The sequence below is a fragment of the Aplysia californica genome, unplaced genomic scaffold (genome assembly GCF_000002075.1).
Source record: "Aplysia californica isolate F4 #8 unplaced genomic scaffold, AplCal3.0 scaffold01075, whole genome shotgun sequence".
In the NCBI taxonomy this organism is placed as follows: domain Eukaryota; kingdom Metazoa; phylum Mollusca; class Gastropoda; order Aplysiida; family Aplysiidae; genus Aplysia; species Aplysia californica.
Genome location: NW_004798345.1, coordinates 105906 through 116075, shown reverse-complemented (window position 1 = coordinate 116075; position 10170 = coordinate 105906). Strand labels below are relative to the sequence as shown.

The 10170-nt window shown below is 42.1% G+C and overlaps 1 long non-coding RNA gene across 1 annotated transcript in view; it reads right to left on the bottom strand.

Annotated features, from left to right (window-relative positions):
- Positions 1 to 3644, bottom strand: part of LOC118478865 — a 6059-nt gene extending 2415 nt beyond the window's left edge. The window contains exons 1-2 of the long non-coding RNA XR_004859324.1: positions 3604 to 3644; positions 250 to 325 (exon numbers count right to left, since the gene is read on the bottom strand). This is a non-coding gene — a long non-coding RNA (uncharacterized LOC118478865). The remainder of the gene's footprint in view (positions 1 to 249; positions 326 to 3603) is intronic.
- Between the last annotated feature and the right edge of the window lie 6526 nt (positions 3645 to 10170).

Sequence of the window (10170 nt, the reverse complement as noted above, 5' to 3'; positions counted from 1 at the left end):
TGTGCACGTGCACTAGAATAATTTTGTTCAAACAAAAGTCTATTCAATAAACTTTGTCACACTTTGGTCATGGGGGTGGGAGGGTGTCTGGGTGTGGGTGTGGGTGTGTGTGTGATTGTGTGTGTGTGTGGGGGGGGGTGGGTATGTGATTGTGTGTGTGTGTGTGTGTGTGTGTGTGTGTGTGTGTGTGTGTGTGTGTGTGTGTGTGTGTGTTTGTGTGTGTGGGTTTGTGGATGCGTGAGAACTCACCATCTCCTCGTCGCTGGCAAACGGCTGGGGCTGTTCCTCTCCAGACATGATACTGCGTCCGCGAAGATTCCGAGATCTGGGGAAAGAGAAGGGGGAAAACGGACCTGACCAAAATTGTTGCGGTTACGAGGTCAGAGGGCTTGGAAATGTTATTTAGAATTAATACCTACAGAACGATAGTGACGCAGTCAGTTTAAAAATTGAGGTTCCGTGCGGGGATGTCCGTCGGCACCAAAACTATTTTCGCCCGTGCTGTAGCCCGTCCAACGAAAAGACACGCTTTTTTTAACGGATGACTTGGGACAGATGACATCGATTGTTATCGAGCTACCGTTCCCGGTCTTGTTCCATTTACATCAATATCCGTAAGAAAATAGTTCCGCCTGACTCATATCGAGCAATATTTTATTTTTGCCTCTCAGGAAAAGTGCCCTTCCACACCAATCTGTAATGTTGAAATGAGTATTGCTCGAAAAGACAAAACGGGGTTGTCACGCGTTTAGAGGGCACTCTTTGGGAGAATTAGGGGTCCCGGCCTTATTCCATAGAAATAACACTCGCAATCGGAAACACAAACGGAAGCCGATTAAAAAAGCTGGCTTGAGTTGCCAGGGTCACAATGCCACCCGATGAAGAAAAAAATCAGGATGAAAATATTCTAAATTCGAACGACAAAAAAATACAGAAGACAGCTTTTTTACCCTACTTCCGTTTTTGTTTCCGACTACAAACTCTTAGTGTTATTTCTTTGGAGTTAAGCCGGGACCACTCCTCTCGAAGAATGCCGTTTAGAGAAACGAGGCTAAAAGTAAACGGGATCGAAAGTTATTCGCCAAAAAATCTAGGCCTATGTTTTTGCGTCGGACGAGCGCAGAAAATTTCCCAAACTGAAATGACGGTTCGAGGTCTCCACTTTTTAATTCAAGAATCACTCGCGTTTCTTACTCATGGAATACTGACTTCAAAGTGAACCATTAAAGAGATACATTTATAAATTACAATTTTATTGATCCCAGAGGGGCAGTTTGGTTAACGGTGTCAAACACCGACATTTGCTTAACATTACTGTTGAGTCTAAACTCACTAGATCTGGACCCACTCACTTACTTAGCCATCCGAGCCCCCATCTTTTAATTAGTTAAAACCGTTCGGCTCACCGTGCGACATTTCCAATCAACCACTAAACAACCCTAGATCTAGCTGTACAAAGCCAAGTCCTAGCATTAAGCATTGCCATTACTGGCCTTTGTAGAGCTAAATCTAAGTTTGTTTGAAGTTTGATAACTCATTTGTTAGTGAATGCCATTAGTCGGTAATAATATAATAATAGGATTCTCACTCGGTTGACTAAGCCTTTGGCTCACCGAGTGATATTTCCAATCAAACACTTTTCTAAACAGCCCTAGATCTAGCTCTACAAAGTGCCCAGCTCAGATAGATCTAGCATTGCTATTAGATCTTGATCTAGAATCTAGATCTAGATCTAGTCATTACTTAGTGAAGCTTTTGTTTTATTAAATAGAAAGTGGCTATTCTCACCCGCCCGGAAGTTCTCGCAAGATCAACTCCTCCCCTCTTCTCTCTCTCTCCGTCTCTTTCTGAATACTGTCTATCGGTGTGGACGATCAAATTGACCAAAACAAAGTTAAAAAATGATGTTAAAACACAAAAGTAAATAAATTTGGTTGTCTACAAAGATGCTACGGCTATTTAACTTTTCGAATCGAGCCGAACTACGCGGGTCGCCATTTTGTTTTGCCCGGAAATTCTCGCGCTACTCCTCTCTCTCTTTCTCTCTCTCTCCACTGCCCACAGACAAAATTGTACGCTTTTAGTAGGCTACAATTGTAATGGAACGTTTGTTCACGGCACAGAATTCTACAATTTTTCTGTTATCACAGTGTAGAAATATGTGGTTTTGCCGGGTGAGAATAGCCACAAGACTCGCCTGCACTATTCTCACTCCGGGTGAGAATAGAGGTGGCCTATTAAATATGGAAGAGGCTAGCCGTACTTAATGACGGCTAGACTGGCAGAAGTACGGCTAGACTCGCAGTCTAGCCGTACTTATTCTTAATATGATGGCTAGACTGACCATTTCACAAAAAAATAGGCCTACTGAATTGTAAATATACATTTTTAGTGTGCAGTACCTACCTAAAGTATTTGCATTTGAGACGAAACCAGGTGCCTTAATGACAGTGTATGTATTTGTATTTTAAACCTCCTGTTTTCTAATATTAATAGGGCCTAAGATAAGTACGGCTAGACTGGCAGTCTAGTCGTACTTAGCCAGGCTAGCCGTACTTAAGGACGGCTAGACTGTCAGGCTAGCCGTACTTAATATTGATGGCTGAATTGTAAAAGAAATTTTTAGTTTGCAATGCCTAAAGTATTTGTATTTCAGACAAAACAAAAAGGTGCCTTTCTGACTTGCATGCATTTGAACCTGAATAATTACTAGATCTAGATCTAGATCTAATGAGACCTGTGTACTTAACAGGCTTGAGTCGATAGGGCCAAACCTAGATCTAAGTACGGCTAGACTCTCAGTCTAGCCGTACTACTTAAGTACGGCTAGCCACTTCGATTAAATATTAGTTATAAATTAGTATTAGAATCTTCTAGATCTAGATCTAGATCTAATGAGACCTGTGTACTTAACAGGCTTGAGTCGATAGGGCCAAACCTAGATCTAAGTACGGCTAGACTCTCAGTCTAGCCGTACTACTTAAGTACGGCTAGCCACTTCGATTAAATATTAGTTATAAATTAGTATTAGAATCTTCTAGATCTAGATCTAGTATTAGTATTAGTATTAGGTATTAAGGTTAGGCTCACTGTGTGCTATTCCCATTATACACAAAACCCTAGCCTAGATTTAGCTCTACAAAGGCCAGTCCTACCCCTGTACACTGCATGCAGTGCCAGTGGTCATAAGTTAGAATCACTACAGTCTACAGACTACATCTATACTAAGTTAGGGACTAAGAGCTAAGAAGTACTAAGAAGGAGAAGCAAGCCTAGCTGTGAGTCTTGTTTGGTTCTACACGACTGATACAACATCTAGAATCTAGATCTAGATCTAGATCTAGATCTAGATCTATACTAGCCTATGCAGTTCCAGTGGACATTAGTTAGTTATAATAAGTTAGGGACTAAGAAGAAGTAAGAAGGAGGGGCAAGCCTAGGCTAGGCCTAGGTCTGGATTCTAGGTCTAGATCTGGTCTCTCTCCCTTGGTTCTAGATCTACATGATACAACATCTAGAGTCTAAATCTAGATCTAGATCTATACTAGCCTACACTGCACAGCTTTCAGCTACAATAAACCACCACAGCCATCTGATCATTACCTTAGGTTCTGAATTCAGATCAACAAGGCACAGACAACACGTTCGCAACTGTATGCAGTTTCGCTTTCGACAACGCGGCTTCCGCTTGGCAAATGTTTATGTTTTTCCTAATTTCTGAGCACAAACGAGGGGTGGTGTGCAATCTACCGAAGAAAGGCGGAGGAAGCCGTGACTGAACGTAAAAGACCAAGCGAGTTAAATTATAAAATACAGAGAGAGAGAGAAAGAGAGAGAGAGAGAGAGAGAGAGAAAGAGAGAGATAGAAAGAGAGAGGGGGGAGAGAAAGAGAGAGAGCTAGAGAGAAAGATATTGAGAGAGAGACAGAGAGAGAAAGAGAGAGAAAGATAGAGAGAGAAATATAGAGAGAGAGAGAGAGAGAGATGAGGGGGGGGGGGGGGTAGATGTATGGGGAGATAACAACTTTCAAACGATTGTCTTTCTCTTTCACGAAGGGTTTGTCCACTGAAATAAAATACGCACACAGTGCGTCTTTATCGAAGAGCGCAGACCTCCGGGACACACCGGGAAGAGCAGATTTGCACACCTCGTCTTTTTTTCTGTGCTTTTGTTCGTCTGTACTTCGGTCTGTAGTGTAATAATGGTTAAGGCTGGCTTTTCTTCTTCTTCTTCTTCTTCGTCTTCTTCTTCTTCTTCGTCTTCTTCTTCTCCTTCTCCTTCTCCTTCTCCTTCTCCTTCTCCTTCTTCTTCTTCTTACTGCTTCCCCACCACCACTTTCTCTCATCTCTCATTTGTAAACAGCCACTAGTATCGATTACTCAATGTACATTACTACTCAAATTTTTTAGCTCCCCGTTAAAAATCTTTAGGCTTAGAACTCAAATTCCCATATTTAGGATAACAAACATAAGTTTTAAGGAACAGAGCCCCGTACAGTGGTTTAAAATGTTTGCAGTGTGAGATATGACGTGCGATTCTTAAATAATCGGGTATCGATATTTGATAATTTCGATAATATACCATTAAACGGTATTTTCAACAAATTTCTTTCTTTCCGATTCATGCCGATTATCAGTGTGTTATAGAGGAAGGTTTTCTGGTTCTAATGACCTAGAGAGAGAGTGAGAGAGAGAGAGAGAGAGAGAGAGAGAGAGAGAGAAAGAGAGAAGGAAAAGAGAAGAGAAAGAGAGAGAGAGTGAGAAGAGAAGAGAGAGAGAAGAGAAGAGAAAGAGAAGAGAAGAGAAAAGAAGAGAGAGAGCGGAAAGAAAGGGGAAGAGAGAGAGAGAGAGAGAGAGAGAGGGAGAGAGAGAGAGAGAGAGAGAGAGAGATAAAGAGGGTGGGTTGGAGCAGAGAGAGGGGGGGATTAGGGGTTATGGGGTGACAACATCTTTGCCCCTTATTTTCAAAATATTTTTTTCTCTTTCACGAAAGGTTTGGCGATGATTTGTATTTTCCGCTAGACTGGAAAAATATACGCCCAAAGTGAGCTTTTTCTATGAGCGCAGACCTACGGGACACACCGGGAAGTGCTGCTGACTCTCTCTCCCTCTCTTTCTCTCTCTCCCCTCTCTCTTTTTCCTGAGTGTGTGCGTACATGCGTGCAAGCGTGTGTGCATGCGTGCGTGCGTGCGCGCATGCATGCATGTGCGTGTGTTTGTGTGCGTACAATATATGTATATGGCTGTCGCATTGGTCTTTTATCGATAATTTGTCTCACTTATATTATATGAATGTACGAATAAGAAAACAACTCAAGCCCGACTTTCGACTGGAAATGTTTTAATATGAAATATACCTATTTCGGGTCGGACTGCTAAGCGCGCGCGAGTGTGTGTGTGTGTGTGTGTGTGTGTGTGTGTGTGTGTGTGTGTGTGTGTTGGTGCGTGCGTGTGTGCGGGTTTGAGGATGCGTGAGAACTCACTGTCTCCTCGTCGCTGGCAAACGGCTGGCGCTGCTCCTCTCCGCGAAGATTCCGAGATCGGGGGAAAGAGAAGGGGAAAAATGGACCTGACCAAAACTGTTACGGTTACCAGGTCAGAGGGCTTGGAAACGTTATTTAAAATTAATACCTACAGAACGACACTGACGCAGTCGGTTTAAACATGAGGGACGGAGCGGGGATGCCCGTCGACACCAAAACTATTTTTGCCGGTGCTGTAGCCTGTCCGATGAAAAGACACGATTTTCTTATGGATGACTTGAGACAGACGGCACCGATTGTTAATGTTATCGAGCTACCGTTCCCGGTCTTGTATCAGTTTGTCCCATTTACATATCAATATCCGTAAGAAAATAGTTCCGCCCGACTCATATCGAGCAATATTCTGGCCTCTCTAAGAAAAGTGCCCTTCCACACCAATCTATAACGTTGAAAAAAGTTTTGCTCGAAAAGACAAAACGGGGTTGTCAATCATTTAGAGGGCACTCTTCGGGAGAAGTAGTCCCGGCCTTATTCCGTAGAAATAACACTTGCAATCGGAAACAAAAAAGGAAGCCGATTAAAAAATTAATGTGGGAAATATTCTAAACTTGAAGTAAGGAAAAAAAATTACCGAAGACAGCTTTTTTACTCGACTTGTGTTTTTGTTTCTGACTACAAGTCTTAGTGTTATTTCTATGGTGTTAAGCCGGGACCACTTCCCTCGAAGAGTGCCGTTTAGAGAATCTAGGTTAAAAGTAAACGGGATCGAAAGTTATTCGACAAAAAATCTAGGCTTATGCTTTTGTGTCGGACGAGCTGCGAAAAATTTCCCAAACTGAAATGACGGTTCGAGATCTAGGCCTACTCACTTAGTTGACCTTAGTCACCCGAGCCCCCAACTTTTAATTAGTTAAAACCGTTCGGCTCACCGTGTGACATTTCCAATCAAACACTAAACAACCCTAGATCTAGCATTGAGCATTGCCATTATAGTCATTTGTTAGTGAATGCCATTCTAAGTCGGTAATGATAATAATAGTAATAGGAAGCATACAATCAAACGCTTTTCTAAACAACCCTAGATTTAGCTCTACAAAGTGCCCAGCTGAGATAGATCTAACATTGCCATTAGATCTAGAATCTAGTCATTAATTAGTGAATGCCAATACTCGGTAATAGAGGAAGCTTAAATTTGTTTTACTAAATTAGTATTAGTATTAGTAATTAGGGTTAGGCTCACTGTGTGCTATTCCCATCAAACTTCAAACAAACTTAGATTTAGCTCTACAAAGGCCAGTACATTGCATGCAGTTCCAGTGGACATTAGTTAGTTATAATAAGTGAGGGACTACTAAGAAGGAGAGGCAAGCCTAGGCCTAGGTCTACATTCTAGATTCTAGATCTATATTTATATTTATAATAATTTATATCTAGATATATAGATCTAAGGAGGTCTAGATCTGGTCTCTCTCCCTCGGGAGACTCTGTGGGTCTTGTTTGGTTCTACACGATACACCATCTAGAGTCTAGATCTATACTAGTCTACACTGCAAAGCTTTCAGCTACAATAAACCACCACAGCCATCTGATCATTACCTTAGGTTCCGAATTCAGATCAACAAGGCACAGACAACACGTTCGCAACTGTATGCAGTTTCGCTTTCGAATCAGAGACAACGCGGCTTCCGCTTCCAAATGTTTATGTTTTTTCTATTTCTGAGCACAGACGAGGGGTGGTGTGCAATCAACCAGAGAGACAGAGAGACAGAGAGACAGAGAGACAGAGGGAAGAAGAGAAAGAGAGAGTGAGAGACAGAGAGACAAAGAGGGAAGAAAAGAAAGAGAGAGAGAGGGTGAGAGAGAGAAAGAAAGAGACAGAGAGACATAGAGACAGAGAGAGAGAGAGAGAGAGATAGAGACTGAGAAAGACAAAGAGAGAGAGGCAGAGAGAGAGGCAGAGAGAGAGGCAGAGAGAGAGACAGAGGGAAGAAGAGAAAGAGACAGAGAGACAGAGAGACAAAGAGGGAAGAAAAGAAAGAGAGAGAGGGGGGGGGGGGAGAGAAAGAAAAAGAAACAAAGAGAGAATGAGTGGGGAAATGAGAGAGAGAGAGAGAGAGAGAAAGAAAGAGAGAGAGAGAGAGAGAGAGAGAGAGAGAGAGAGAGAGAGAGAGAGAGAAAGAGAGAAAGAGAGAGTGGGTGGAGATTGAGTTGGCGGGGATTAAGGGGGTATGACAAGACAACGACTTAATGTGCCTCTCACTTTCAAACGATGTTGGTGACTGAAACAAATTACGCACAATGTGAGCCTTTTTCTATGAGCGCAGAACTCCGGGACACACCGAAGATTTAGATCTAGACAAAGAACTAAGAAGGAGAGGCAAGCCTAGGCTTAGTCCGAGGTCTAGATCCAGATCTAGATGTAGTCCCTCTCCTTCAGGAGACTCTGTAAGTCTTGTTTGGTTCTACGCGATACATTATCTAGATCTAGAGCTATACTACACTGACCAGCTTTTAGCTACGATAAAATACAACAGCTATCTAATCATTACCTTATGTTCTGAATCCAGATCAAGGCCCAGATCTACAACACGTTCCCCAGAGATATCCAGTTTCGCTTTCGCGCCACAGGCACGATGGCTGCCGAGGTCAACTTCAGCTTCCGATTTTTGTTTTTAATTTCTGTGCACAAAAGAGAGGTGGTAAGCAACAAACCTAACAAAACCGATAAAAGCCGTAACTGGACGCGACAGAGAAAGTAAGAGATAGATCTACAATATATACAGAGAGAGAGAGAGAGAGAGAGAGAGAGAGAGAGACAGACAAACAGACAGACAGACAGACAGACAGACAGACAGACAGACAGACAGACAGACAGACACACAGTCACACAGCACAGAGAAAGAGACAGAGAGAGAGAAAGAGAGAGAGACAGAGAGAGAGAGAGAGAAAGAGAAAGACTGAGAGAGAAGAAATAAGAGATGGGAAAAGAGAGAGAGAGATATAAAGAGAGGGACAGAGAAATAGAGAGAGGGAAAAAGAGAAAGACAGAGAGGGAGTGAGAGAGAAAGAGAGGATGAGATTAGAAATGAGCGAGAGAAAGAGAGAGAGAAGAGAGTGAGAGAGAAAGACTGAGAGAAACGAAATGAGAGAGGAAAAAAAAAGAGAGAGAAAGACAGAGAGAGAGATAGACAAAGAAAGAGATAGAGCTGGGGAGGGGGGGGGGTGAGGGGGGGTAGGGGGTATGGGGAGACTTAATGTGTATTTCACTTTCAAGCGATGTTGACGACTGAAACAAAATACGCCCACAGTGCGCCTTTATCTATGAGCGCAGACCTCCGGGACACACCGGGAAGCGCCGATTTTTACACCTCGTCTTTTTCTATGTTCTTTTTCGTGCACCAACATGTTTGTCTGATTCTAGATCTTCTTCTTCTTCTTCTTCTTCTTCTTCTTCTTCTTCTTCTTCTTCTTCTTCTTCTTCTTCTTCTTCTTCTTCTTCTTCTTCTTCACCACGACCCTCACTTTTTCTCATCTCTCATTTGTAAAAATCTTGTCCACGTGGCTACTAGTATCGATTACTCAATGTACATTAATACTCTAACTTTTTTACCTCCCCGTTATAATTTTGAGAGTTTAGAATTCAAAGTCCCCCATTTAGGATAAGAAACCTGAGTTTTAGAGGACAGAGCCCCGTGCAGTGGTGTAAGATTTTTGTATTGTGAGATATGACGTACGATTCTGAAATAGTTGGGTATCGATATTTGACGATTTCGATACTATACAATTAAACGTCATTTTTAACAAATTTCTTTCTTTAAGATGCATGCTGACTTTCAGTATGTTATAGAGGAAGGTCTACTGGTTGTAACAACACCAAAATCATCTTTGTTGCAATTATTTTACCCCCATAGTGAAATGCACAGGTACATATGGATTATTCGCCTAGATCTAGATCTAGCACTACTAGCTAGTGAATACCATTACTCGGTAATAGGAAGCTTACTTGTTACACTAAATTAGTATTAGTATTAGGGTTAGGCTCAAAATGTGCTGTTCCAATCAAATACTAAAAAACCCTAGATCTAGATCTACAAAGGCCAGTCCTATCCCTGTACACTGCATGCAGTGTCCAGCTAACAAAGCGGTTCTAGTTAGTCATTAGTAAGTTATAAAAAAATTAGGGAATGCCTTTGTAGATCTAGATCTAGACTAAGAATTAGAAGGAGAGGCAAGTTTAGGCCTAGGCCTAAGTCTAAATATCTAGATCCAGATCTAGTCTCTCTCCTTTAGGAGACTCGGTGAGTCTTGTTAGGTTCTATACGATACAATATCTAGATCTAGAGCTATATTAAACTGACCAGAATTCACCTATGATAAAATGTCACAGCTATCTAATCATTACCTTTATGTTCTGAATGAAGATCAAGGGCCAGATCTACAACACGTTCCCCAGAAAAATCCAGTTTCGATTTAGCAAAAAAACGAGAGAGAGAGAGAGAGAAAGAGAGAGAGAGAAAGAGAGAGAGAGAGAGAGAGAGGGAGAGAGAGAGAGAGAGAGAGAGAGAAAGAGAGAGAGAGAGAGAGAGAGAGAGAGAAAGAGACAGAGAGAGCGAGAGAGAAGGAGAGAGGGGGGGCAGAAGAGAGAGAGAAAGATAGAGAGAGAGAGAGAGAAAGAGAGGCGGAAGAAA